The sequence below is a fragment of the Manis javanica genome, chromosome 6, assembly GCF_040802235.1.
Source record: "Manis javanica isolate MJ-LG chromosome 6, MJ_LKY, whole genome shotgun sequence".
Classification (NCBI taxonomy): Eukaryota; Metazoa; Chordata; class Mammalia; order Pholidota; family Manidae; genus Manis; species Manis javanica.
The window spans coordinates 135,018,540-135,032,337 of NC_133161.1; the positions used below are offsets into that span (position 1 = coordinate 135,018,540).

The 13,798-nt window shown below is 45.2% G+C and overlaps 1 long non-coding RNA gene across 2 annotated transcripts in view; it reads left to right on the plus strand.

Moving 5' to 3' along the window:
- Positions 1–4,509, plus strand: part of LOC108392835 (uncharacterized) — a 44,489-nt gene extending 39,980 nt beyond the window's left edge. For both annotated transcript variants that reach the window (XR_012132633.1, XR_005056642.2), the window contains 3 exons: positions 205–312; positions 1,944–2,041; positions 3,440–4,509. This is a non-coding gene — a long non-coding RNA (uncharacterized lncRNA). The remainder of the gene's footprint in view (positions 1–204; positions 313–1,943; positions 2,042–3,439) is intronic.
- Positions 4,510–13,798: the final 9,289 nt, after the last annotated feature.

Consider the following 13,798-nt stretch of genomic DNA (forward strand, 5'->3'; position numbering starts at 1 on the left):
GGTGGAAGGAGATAGTAGATGGGCCCAAATGATGCGGGAGGGACAGAGGCTGAGACGAGAGCAGACCTGCAAAGATGGAGGTTCAGGGATTGTTAAAAAATCAAACTTTACTTACAGATAGTGGAACATGAAGGTTTATTCTAGCTTGATAAATTGGGACAGTTGATAAAAAAGGGAATAGTTATTTTCTCTCACCCTTTGTAGGTGGCCAAGTGCAAGGAGCTGTGGAAATCTAAGGCAATCCAGACTGGTTATCAGAGACCACGGGGACTGACTTCAGGCCCTCCTGCCTTCACTGCTTAGTATCAACAGGTAATCAGCAAATAATAGGGTCAATGCTTTCTTCAATGTTTTTCCACCGTTACCTCACCTCTTTTCATGAGTTTCTCAGGCACATAAGGTGGGTGGTGCTGATCCTGTGCTAGCAAGGGAACAATCTATGCCGATCCTGTGCTAGCAAGGGAACAATCTATGCCGATCCTGTGCTAGCAAGGGAACAATCTATGCCGATCCTGTGCTAGCAAGGGAACAGTCTATGCTCTGAGAGCTTAACTGACCTGCCCCAGCGCACACAAACCCTCCTGACTTCCAGCTTGCTGTGGTTTCCATCAGCCACCATGGCATGAAAACCACAGTGATGCCAGGCAGATAGCTCTGTGACCTTGAGCTCTGAGCAAAATTCCTTATGACTACAGCCGACACGCATGGCCTTGATACAGCCCAGCAGGGAAGGCAAGAAAAGGGTCACCCCGAGTTGGGACAGGGTGACTCTGTGCCTCTACTGTGTGAGGAAACCTTTGGGTAAATTCCTTTTTCCATTACAACTCCCCTTAAATAAACTAACCAAAAGAAAGCAGACCCAAGTTTCTGCATATTTGAATTGTTTTGTATTATTTTAGCTGGTCGTAGAGTACTTGTGAGTCAGAAGCAGTTTCAGGAAACACAGCCCAAATCACCAGTTACAATCTAGGTTCCTGTTTTCTAAGATCCCTCAGATGTGTGTACATGTGTTTGTGAATGCACACACACACTCACATACTCACTCCAGCTCTCACACGTGCCTACACTCATTTTCACAAACTGACACATTCACGAACACTCACACATAAAACTTACATGACTTCCCACATATGTTCTCACATGCACCAGCTCACATCACACCCACAGCCACTCATTCACCCCCATACACACACACACACATTCACATGCACCCTCACATGCTTATACTCACAGAAATATACACTGTCATGCATACACACTACACACACACACACACACCTGTCTCTTGCCAAGTTTTCCTGATACAAAATGTAAGCAAGGCATACTCTGCAAAAAATGCACTTGTTGCATGAGATTAAAACCAGATAATGTGCACTTCCAAATATCCACGCATTTTCCTTTGCAGACATCAGAATGTTTGGCTGAGGCAAGCTTTTGCTCTGCAGCTCCCTTTTCTTGGGATGTGTGAATCAGTTATTCCTAATCAGCCCTTCCCATCATGGCAGAGCGGTGGGGAAAATGAGGACAATGAACTCTGTTTCATCACAAAAGATACACACTAGAAAGTCAATTCGGAGCATCTGGGCACTGAAGGAACTCTGCAAAGTGACAACTCCTGCCCCCACCTCAGAAAGAGCCATCTTCCCAGATAGAGGGGACACCAGTATCCTTCCTACTGCCACTCCACTTTCTGCCCTCTTTCTCATAACTTCTCAGCAAAACCCTAGAAGCCCTTCACACCTCTGGACCTTCCCGAAATGGTGCCTTGTGGGCACACCAGCCTTCCTCGGGGGAATTCCCTGCAGAACCCAGAGAGGCTGGGACACAGCAATGGCTCTGTGTCTGTGGGACTCAGGTTCTCTTCTGTAAAATGGAGAGAGTACATGATACTCCTGGCTTCTATACAAAGCTAATCTTTACCTTCATCTTTTTGTGTCATTTAGTCGTGTCTGTTTCCTTGTGGCATCTATCTGCCTCAGATTTGTGTTGTGTTCCCCACAGACTGTAAACACACAGCAAAGGAAGCCTTCTCTGAGCAATGGTAAGTATAAGGTTCCTGGAAATTAAGCCCTCAATTATTGCTTTTTGATGATGGTGGCAACAATGAACTCTCAGTCTATGTGCACATCGAGGTGATTTGATTTCAGAGGGAGGAGGATCACTGGTTTACTTTTGTGACTTTTGCTTCTCAGTGCTAATCCCAGCACAGGTAACAAGGTATCGTGTCAGTGTGGACAGCGAGGGAGCTCTTTCTTATGATACTTTATCCCAAATTTAGCACTAAGAAGGCTCACTGGCTGTTGGGAGGAAAATGAAACCCAGTTCTCCATCTTCCAAGCAGATGTTGAGGACTAGAGGCAAATGAAGAGCTTTCTCTACTTAATGACAGGCGGTAACCCCACAGCAGGGTGAGGCCATGCAAGCAAATTACTGAGAAGTGGTTCAGTTTGATACTCACCATTTAGTAAACATTCTGGCACATATTAGGCTGCCAATAAATGTGTGAAATGAATGAATAAAAGGGTCCATCTTTTCCTTCCCTTCACTTGTGGGTTCCTTTTTTAGATGTGTCCATACAGCTCACTTGTACATGGCAACCATGTCTCCCCAGTAATAAGTTCCATAAATAGTACTAGACCCTCACATTGACTAGGACTTCCTGGTAACACTGTCTTTGAGAGCATGCGATGGAAATCCATTCAGAAAATAAGGACTTTCCCTTTCTTAACCTCCAGCTTTCTATTATGGTGCATTCCAGAGCTGTCCTCATCCCCCACACAGTGTAACCAGACTCTTTAGATGCACTCTAGAGTCTAGATGGTGAGCTCCTTCAGAAAAGGGTGAGTCTTAGGTATCTCAACTCTAGCATTCAGCACATTAAGGGCACTCAATAAACAACAAGTGATTATGAACATACTGTTGAGGAAATCAGTAAGATGGAAAAGGATTGCACCTGTGTTAGGTCAGTTTAATGACATCCATTACAAAACCCCAGGAGTTCTGAAGAATAGGCTGCCTTCCCCAGAAATAGGCAAGACAGAAAGATTGCCACAAGCCGTGGACTCAGCAGTTATGTGGAAGACGGCTATGGGTTGCTCAGTAGAGGTGATGCAGGGTGGTGGCTAAGAGGAAGGCTACTTGAGTTTGCTTCCTGGCTCTACTCATTCATTCTGTGACTGAGAGAGGCCATGTAATCTCAGCATGTCTCTATTTTCTTATCTGGAAAATGGGGTAATAATCATTGAGAAGAACAAATGAGTTCATACAGGTAAAGGGCCTGACAAACACTCAGTTTTCAAGACAGTAGCATTCACTGGGATTGAAGGAAGTGGCACCAGCTACCATGGAAAGGAACTGAATGAGAAAAAAAAGAAAAAGAATATTTTCCATTAAACCCACTGACCTTAATTCCATTTCTCGTTCTTTTCACTTCTAACAGGGCTCCCTTCCTCCAGCCCTGCTCTCCCTGGCACGTGCTCCCGTGTTTACAGGGCCATCCCTCTAAGTGCATATCTGACCGTGTCACTGTCTTCTTCAAGGCCTCTCATGGCTCCTTCTGCACAAGAAAGCACATCGCTCAGCACCTTGCCAGTCTGATCACCGTCCAGCTTCACCTGCACCACCTGTCGGTGCCCACCTCCCCCCCATAACAGGATCTGGGGACACTTGGCTTTTTGAACTTCTTGCACACATGCTGCTCTCAAGCCTCAGATCCAAGCTGCTCCTGCTGTCTGGAATGGCTCTTCCCCACCCAACCTCATCCTGCCCGTGTCACCAGCAAGCTCCTGTAACTCCTTCAGAGTCCAGGTGAGGTGTCACCTTGCTGGGGAAGCTGTTTTCAAAACTGTTAGGGACTGAACTGTGTTCCCCAAAATGCGTATGTTGAAATCCTAACCACCAGCACCTAAGAATGTGACTTTGTTTAGAGATAGGGCCTTTTGAAAGATGACTAAGTTAAAATGGGGTCATTAAGGTGGGCCCTAATCTAATGTGATTGGTGTCCTTATAAGAAGAGGACATTGGGACCCACAGAGAGATACCTGGAATGTGCACGTGCAGAGGAAGGACCATGTGAGATGACAGGGAGAAGGCAGCCATCAGCAAGCCAAGGAGAGAGTCCTCAGGAGAAGCCCACCCTGCTGACACGGTGATCTTAGACTTCCAGGCTCCAGAACTGTGAGAAATAAATTGCTGTTGTTTAAGCCATTCATTTATTGGTATTTTATTATGCAGCCCAGGCAAACCAATACAGATGCCCATAGAGTAGCCTTGATTTAGGCTTTCAGCATAACATATATGCCATCTTTTTGGCATCTCCTATCAGGCAGGGCTCAGAAACACTCTTTATGCTTTACCCTAAACCCTATGTGGCTACTGTAAACATGTGTTAATAAATGTCATCAAGAACTGGTCAGGGACACATTCTCCTCCAACTCTGTATTATTTTTTTTTAATGTATGTAAATGTTACATTCTACTCTCTATAAGGTTTATCTATAAAAATGCTTTATAATTTAAATTACTGGTTAAAATTACTTCCACTGGTTAAAATCCCCTAACTTGGAGTGAAGTGACTTTTGATGGACATGTGCCACGGTGTCTGATGACTTTTAGTGTCTCCTGTTTGCAGTCCTGCTCTTGAGTGTGAGAGTCATTGGACAGGCATCCCAGTGGGCAGGAACTATGGAGGGAGAATTTGCCAGGAACTGTTTCCAGAGAACGAAGTAGGGGGAGTCTGAGGACACCCAGATACCAAGGCTGATACCACATAATGATACTGAGAAGTTAGAAAACCTGTGGTTGGGAGGTGCTGTGCTTGGGGATGTTTGCCAGAAAACCATTTGTTCAAGAGTCAGGGAAGGTGTCATGATACCCACAGTTTTGGGGGTATGCATCAGCCAACTGTGACCAGACAAAACCAGATGTTGATTATTTGGATAAAATGGATGATATTGTTCATCTGTAAAATGTGTAAAATAATACTTATCTCATGGGATTATTTTAGAGTTAATTGAAAATTCATGTAAAAGAGCTTAGCACATACTAATTACTAAATAAGTAGAAATCATTATTTTAATCCTAATCATTACTACCCCCTTAATACTCATCGTTATTACCCCCACAAATACCCAGAAGGGAACTGCCTGAGTAGAAGTTACTGTGTTCATGTGTAAATAATATTACTCTCTTTGGAAAAAAATAACTCAGGAAACTGAGCCCTAAATAACATGAAAGACAAATTTCCATCTTGAACAGACATGATTTAAGGATGAGTGAAAGGGAAAGAAAATGTACACATTGCCACTGTTAAATAGCTCAAAAATTTTCAACACCTAGTTTCATAAGTGGAAAAAATAATCCATGTAATAACCATTCTTTGATGGGCACTTACTATCTTTCAGGTACTTTATAAACATTTTTTCATTCAGTCTCAAAATCCTGTAGCCACTACTATCAGAGGACTGATCAGACTCAGTCAGAATTACTGCCATAATCAACCTGGGGGTAAAATTGCAGTATTTCCAGAATCTCTCACCTAATGTCCCTCTCCATATCAATAGTTTACATGGATGGAGAGAAGTAGTTCATTCCCATATGAATAGGTGCTTAAAAGGGGTGCAGTGTGTCCTGGCTTTGGTGGACCCAGGAGCTGGATGGATGCTCCTTGGTTTATTGTGACCCTGAGTGGTATCCTGGGGCCCCAACTCCTATACAGGGGTAGGGCTGTCAGAGTAGAATAAGCCTGAACCCCCTTGGGAATAGCAAACTAATATTGTGTATGATGTTATGCTCGCCTCTGATTCTCTTACAGATAACTGGCATTATTGCAATAGGTTTTGGATCTTGTAGGCTACAGAAGTGTGTTTATCCCACACTTGGCACAAGTGCTGATGCCCTTGTGCCCCTTGGCATGCAAGGGCATCAGGTGGGACTGGGATAAAACATGTGCAGTTACCTCCACTGTTGCAAAACAGATGCACTAGATGTCCGGGTGACTAGAGCCTCTAGTAGCAACTTGTTGGCCATTTTCCTTGGCATCCCCAGGGAATGATGGAGCAGACAACTTGGTCCAGGGCAGAAGACAATGTGGGCTATAGTCCATCAGTGAGGCCTGCCTCTGCCTGGCAGGAATGCATTATTGTGACCAAGTCCCACTACATGGCCCTGAACATTTCAACACATGGACCAGCGATGGCTGGCCCTTCTGGCACCTTGGGGACAAAACCTGGAAGATGGCCTCCTGTGTGTTTCCGGAGTAACAGCAGAGTGGCCCCTAAAGGTCATGGTAGGGTACCCAAATGGCTAGAAGGTCAAACCACTTTGTGGGGAAGTTGTGTCTTACTATTGTGGCTGGTGCCTGTGTTTCCAGTAGAGCTACATCTACCCTGTTCCTGCCACTGTCCTATCACGGACCACTCTCTGCATGCATCCTACCTGATGGACAGGATTAGCCTGTGCTGGTGTTCATCTACAGTCCCTGTGGCCTGGATCTGCACCCCCAGCTGCTTGTTTGCTTCTGCACAGCTGGCCTCCTGTGGAGTGCATATGACTTTGAATCTAGCTAGATCCTCTGGCTTGAGGATTATCATTATTTCATTGCTGTTGTTATTGTATACTATTATTCTGGTTGCAGTGCTCCAGTTTTCTCACACAGGGGCCATTGTGGAAGATTGGAAGCAAATAGATTGTGAGGCAAGATTTCTGGAAGGGTGGGCTGTAGATAAAATTGCAGTATTTCCAGAATTTTTCACCTGGCCTTAGTCCATCTCCATATCAATAGGTGCTTACAAAGGGTGGAGAGCACTAGTCCATTTCCATGTGAATAGGTGCTTACAAGGGGCAAGGGAAGAGGTAAGCGCACATGGCACCTGAGAGGTGTTTCTTATTTCTTCAAGCCAGGGCAGGGAGAGACATGGGCGAGCAGAGCCAGGATTTTTGTAAACAATAAAAGGCCTTCTCCCCATCTGGTTTTTCCCTCCACTGATTTCGGCTTCAAAGGTTTATTTGCCCCACGATGGGAACATATTCACCCCCTCGCCCTCCCGGAATTACACAGATACAGTAGTTCACTCCGCCTTCACATTAGCCGATGGAGCTGGGACCCAAACCCAATAATGGGGTGCGTGATTCCATGGCATTTTTCCACCCCAATTCAGAGCAAAGAATCTTGAAGGGCCCACTTCCACATCCTTTTGGTTACAGTCCAGCACAGCAGACGGCGTCAGTGACTGGGCTCGAGTCAGACTCAGCCTGGAGTCAAGTGGCAGCTTTGCTCCTCTGTAGCACCATGGCCTTGCACAGGCTACTCCTTCTCTCTGAGCCTCAGTTTCCTCACAGCTAAGTAAGGATGTTAATAAAAGTACCCTCCACATGAGGTTTACTTTTATGTAATGAAATCAGGCTACATGGTTGGTACATACTATGTGCATTAAAATTTTTTTAAGGGTAATTGTTATTAAAACCCGTGTGTATCCAGAACCACTTCTTCAGCATCAAGCCCCACAAAGAGCTCACAGATCCAATGAAGCAGTGTTGCAAAAGATCTTGACTGTGTGGCTGCCCTGAAAATGTGAGTCAGAACTCATTTCCAGGGGCTCCAGCTAACACCTACTTTAATTGCCTTCAGAGTCAATACCTCCCAGGTTAAAAGAGTTGCCTGAGGTCTTACACAAAGTCCAGGGCCAGATATTGTTACGAACGCCAGGTGGTCAATTACACAATTATTTTAAAATCTTGCTCACACTCTCCTCGCCCACGGCAATGTTGAGAGAAGCTAGAAGAGGCAGGAGATCAGAAACGTTTTAACAAGAAGGCGTGAGCATCATGGTGGCATTTCCTGTTTGTTCCTAAATCAGGGATTTCAGAGTTGTGCATCTGTCATGGGCTTTCAGAAATGGGGAAAATCCCCTCGAGCTGCCTGGCCTTGTGGTGCAGCTCACTGCCCCTTGCTCCCCCATTTACCATGTTACTTCGGGGCAAGTTTCTGTGCTTGTTTCCCCAGGTTCCATCTAGATAGTCAGCACACACGCATGGTCTTCCAAGGAAAGCAGGGCAAACAAAGGGAGAGGGGATGGGTCCAGGGAACCAAAGTGGCCCGTGCGAATAGGAAGCCAAGCAGAGCCATACGGAGTTCATCACAGGAGAAGCAGAACTACCCAAGCCATTGAAATGTGTGTGTGCTGAGGGCACATCCGAAGCAGCTATTCTTCTCTGTGGCTTGCAAATTATTTTGTGGTTTCTCCAGAGTTCCTTTTGGGTGATGGCTTTTAAGCACCACCTGAGCCCATCCCAGCTTAGCTCTTGGAAAGTGACATGTAAAAACATTTCAGCACACTGGAAGAGTATCACTTTTTTCAAGTTCCACCCAAAGAATGAATGCAGGGACTATTCTCATACGCAGATGAATCCCTGCACCTTTGGATTGAATCTTCACTACATGGATCAGCTGAAATTTCAGGAAAGAAAAATGAGTTAAATAATTAACATTATGTAGACAAAAGCGTTAATGGAGTTAATGTTCCTCTTTTTAACATCATGTAAACACAGATTTAGTCAAAAGGTTTTTACTGAGTTACTTCAAGACACATAATACTGTGCACTCTGCAGTATCTGCCCAACGGGAAGAGGCTATAATAAAGGAGCCACAGGTCAAGCACACACTCACCGCACAGACAGCAAGTGATTACACTATAATCACAAGCGTGTGTTTGGGGTGATATGGGGGAGTGACCAGGGGCACCTTCCGACTTGTTCCACATACAAGAATCCATCAAAAGTAACAAGAGAGGGAACACTGGCCAGCAAATGCGCCAACACCCCACATTTTTCCTTTGAAGCCTGCACTCCTTTGACCTCAGGAGTCATTGATTTGCTGTCAAACCCCAAGATGTCATAGAAGGGTCAGCAGAGAAGGCTCCAGGGGGAATGTTTTCTGACTCAGTAAATGTATCAAGACTGGGAAACTGAAACAACCCTCGAACTCCACGTGGTCTTGCGTGTTCCCCTTTCACCTGGTTCCCCTTTGAAAGTAAATCTATAGCAGACATTAAATAGGTTAGTGGGCTGGGGGAGGGGAAAGATGGTTTAGCCTGTGTTTCATCCCTTGGAACAGATTTTAAGGACTTCATAGCAAACACAAAGGCTAAACTCAGAACCATTTTCAAGTATAGGTATAAGGGGGCAGAGTGTTCTGTCAGGGTTTAGAAGCTGATATACATACAGGTCCAGGCTGGGGCTACAGGTAAATATAATACAGCAAAACTTAGCCAGAAGAAAAAAAATACAGAAATTAAGGTGAAAGTGTCACATGATTGGTTATCAAAAGAATAACGGGAAAGGCAATAATACTGAGACGTGCTAGCAAGAACTGTGTCCACAAGAAAATGTGTGAAGAGTAGAATAGGAAATCTTTGTAAATGAGCCCAGAACTAAAGTGCCCGAAGGAACTCTGCAGAAGGTCTGGGGCTCTGACTGCTTTCAAACCTCATAAATTTTGTGCATAGGAAACCCAAGGCATGAAAAATAATTCAAGAATGACCCAGACTAAGAACTACATACTCACTCTGTTCCCAGACCCTACGTAAAACTAAGCCCAATGGATTTCACTCAGTAAATCTAGAATTAAGTGCCCCGCCTATGCACAAACCTGTGTTACCATGGAGAACAATGGACAAGAAGGTCTGACTCTCAGATGTTTAAAATCATATCTCATCCAGACTTCCTAAGTGGCCATTCCAGAAGAACAGATCCTCATGGAAAACTGTGTAACAGGATTAACCCTGTAGCCTTGGAGCATGGTTAAACTATATTGGCAGCCCTAAAGTTTTTACCATCGATGTGAGAAGTTAATTTTTGGAGGCAATAGTTCTCCCATCCCCCTCCTTCTTAAGGATATAACATCAAATTTCTATTATGCAGGCAAGGCCTGCAAACCCGTTCCTGATCCAGGATGGACCCCTCATCCATGATCCTGAAGGAATATTAACTTCCCAGCTGGAAGAGAAGATACTGTAAATTGGAGGCGGCAAGCAACACCTTCTAATAAAGCAGCTTTCCCCAAAATGTGCCCCACAGATATTTCATAAAATTACCATTCTATCATCAGATGAATTTTGGAAACCCAGGGTGAAATTTGGTTAAACATTTTCCTAAGTCTGTATTCTGAGTTGCAAATGAATACTGTGAATCTCCAAGCAGAGAATATAACATTTTCCAACTTTATTTGACCATGGAAGCCTTCCCTCATAAAAATGATTTTCAAGGACAAGTGCTCCATTTTGGGAAATAGTGAGTTTAGGGGCTCATATCCCAGAATATGGTCTCCTGCAGACTCCGTGAATCCATACAGAGTGGGCTTGGAAGTGATCCCAGGTGAACCGGGTCCCTGGCAGTCCTGTGCTGCCATGAGAACTTTCCCTTATTATGCAAATGGCCATGACTAACATCCATTATGTTTTCTCCAAATACTTTTTCTTGTGGTCACAAGCTTTGCTTTTTCCCCAGATCCCTTGTTTGGGTGTGAGGAGGAAGCAGAATTTGGTCTCTTGGATTCCATCCCCAGCTCCATGTTGCATGGACCTCATGTCACGTTTTACTGAGCAGCCTGCTGGGAGCAACTCATTCTTTTTCTCTGAGGAAGGTACTGGGGTCTGAGATGCAGATTCAGTCCTGAGATGGGGCCACCTTACACTTTACAGAGAAAAACATAGTCCCATGTCCCAGACTGATGAACCTCAGTTCTAAAGAGGAGCCTGTACTCTAAGGGACACCAGTACAGAGACCTGCCCAACTCCAAGGGCTCATCCTGACATGGCTCGGCATGTTCAAGCAGGAGACAGCATGAGACTTCGCCTCCATCCGCTGTCCTCTCCTGGGGTGACAATGGCAATGAGAAGGACGCACGCTTCTGGCAACTGGCTGTGGCTCCTTCCCAGGTGGCAGCCTCAGGACTTCCATCTTCAGTAAGGGCTTTGCCTATATAAGAAATGCAGAATCAGGTCCCAAAAAATCGGATGGGTTGGCTCCTGTTTTCTATCATGTTCTTGGAGACGTGAGGTCTGAAAACCACAATCCATCTGCTTTTAAGTTTTCTTGCTTAAAATACCCTTTCCAAACATAAAGTAGAAAGAAAGACAGCAGCATGACTATTCTGTAAGCCAACTATCTGAGAGCACCCTCAACATGAGCACAGATGTCCACCAGGAGGCCAGAAAAGGGGAACCAGTCAAAAAGAACAGGTACAAGAGGCTTTTCCCACTGCGGCCACAGCAGCTGCACAAACACCCTGAGCCCCTCCATGAAGCACACAGAGCCTGGGGAAAATAAATGGATGAAGTCATGCTGGCAAGCCTCATGTCACCCTCAAGTAATTAGGACCCTTTCCCAGCCACCTCCCAGACCCAGCCCAGCATGCCCACAGGTGTGTTGTCCTTCTCCAGCTGGCATAACATGACCATGCCAGCTCTGACACTGAAATGGCCAAGGGCCATCCAAGATTAATATGTCCAGGTCACAGAAGCCAAGTCAGGAAGAGGAGGGAAGGCTCTCCTCTGCAAAACGAAAATAAATTGCAAAATGGCATTGTGTGTATGGTTGCCCTGGAGAAGAAGGGTCTGGAGAGGAATAAAAATAGAAAGTGGTCAGAGCTCTTCAGTGACATCTAGTTCCACAAATCCAGGGAGTCCCAGGGCATGAGACCAGTGTTAACACCACGGTACTGGGATAAACAGGAGAGAGAAGCAGTTGCAAAGCGTGCCCAGGTCCCAGGCTCTCCTGTGAATTTATGGGATATCAGGAAGACATGTTCTCCAGCACTTTCTGTACAGCTTTTCCATTTACATTATCTAGTTTATGAGATAAGTGGAATTTATTAGCTCCATTTTATAGAGGAGGAAACTCAGGACTGAGAAAGTATGCAACTTCACATTTGCTCCATCAGTCAAGCCCGTGCTTCTCCAAGCACATCATTTGTATTGTGTTTGTCCCTTAGTGGTTCAGGTCACAAATGCCTTTAGCTGAGCAAGCTTACCTTTCCTGTTTGTGGGGGGCGGTTGGAGGAGGGTGAAGGTATATCTCCCGAAAACTGCTTAGAAGATAGCATCTTTTGACTCATTCCATTCTTACACAACTCTTCATCAGTTTAGACTCAGGCAGGACAGCAATATTGGTGCAGGAGGCCTGAGGGGGAGGATGGGAGGTGCGTCACAAGATGGGTCGGGTCAGATGGAGTTACTTCATCCCTATTTGTAGAGCCACAGTGACTCTGCAAGTAATGTTCCTCTAAAATTCCAAGAAAGGGCTTGTGGGTACACCCTAATAGGGCAGGCCAGAACCTCAGGACTTGCACTGTTAAACTATACACAGTCAAACCTCTGTATTCAGATCATTCTGGACCACCACATGGCTTGGTGGGAATCATTACATGCTTGGAATACTTTTGGTGGTGCTTTGTGCAAGGAAAAAACTATACTTGTCTTTGTGTCCCATCAGTGGCACTTAGCTGAGATATTACAAAGCTTGCCAACACTGCAAATATATAGACAATTGGCATTCAGCGGGTGCTTTCAGTACATTTACAAGCTGTTAAATGTATAGCACAGCGATGACTTTTTGTCCCCAGTGAACACAGATCCATTTTATGTTCTACGTGGCTGACATGCCTCATCTCCTGCACGGAGTCTGCTGCTCACTGCTCTGATTGTTCCTTTGAACTACCTCTTCTTTTCATCTCCAGAATTCCTCTCCATTGCCCATGTTCTTTTGACCCCCTTTCTTCTGTCTGTCCTCTTCATTCCTCCCCACTTCTGTCACACTCTTTTCTTTTAGATGTAAATGCTGTTACATTATTACTATCGACCACTAATCACAGTTGTTTTCAGACCATTCAGAAAGCTGACCAATCATTGCACACTAGTAGGAAGTGTTGGGTCTTCAACTTTTAATAGCAAACAACTCAACTCAGCTAAAGTTGGTTGGGCACCCTCTAGTCACTGAGCAGGAATCCCAGCTGCAGATCACTTGAGCATCTAATGGCAGAGGGGCCTCTTCAGTCTCCCATTGTTGCTTGCCTATTCCAAGAAGACTTCATCTTTGCATGGCTAAGCCACACCCTCCATCCCTGTTGTACACATCAGATGCCAGGTAAAGGAGGCACTGAAATTCATGAAGCTGGTTCTGAGCCCAGGACTTAAATCTTTTTCTGCCCTGCCTCTGATTCCCTGACTATCCACCTTGCTGTTTGTTCACCTGTTTCCATGCCTGACTCCCCATGCCTTTTATACTTGGAACCAGCACCATCCCAGCCCCACAATGACCTTGCCTCATGCATCAACAACTCTGGTTTTTCACAACCTCATTGATTAATATTCTTCCAATCCAACTCTGTTTCTTAAAGCTTAATTTTTGGGTTCTCTCTGCAAGTAATGACCTTTCTTCTTCCCTGAAGGACCCAGACAAAACCCACCAAGGACATTTAAGTGGTCATGGGCAAGGCATCACATCTGCAGACAGCCCACCACACGTCAGTCCAAGGGAGCTATGGCACTGGGGTAAGCTGCCCAGCCTCTTAAACTGGGCTTGAACTATCCGAGAGTCAACGGCTCCCTCCCATGCCCACCTCCTCATCCTTTCCTTTCACCCCATACTATCTGGGATCTCATGCAGACAACCATACATCTCTTGCACTTTTGGCTCAGCCCTGGAATAACCTGGGACATTTGGAGATCAATTGTGCCAAAGAAAGATGATCAGGAATGCAGAGAAAGATACCCAAAGGTGAGAAAGGGGGGAAAAGGATGACT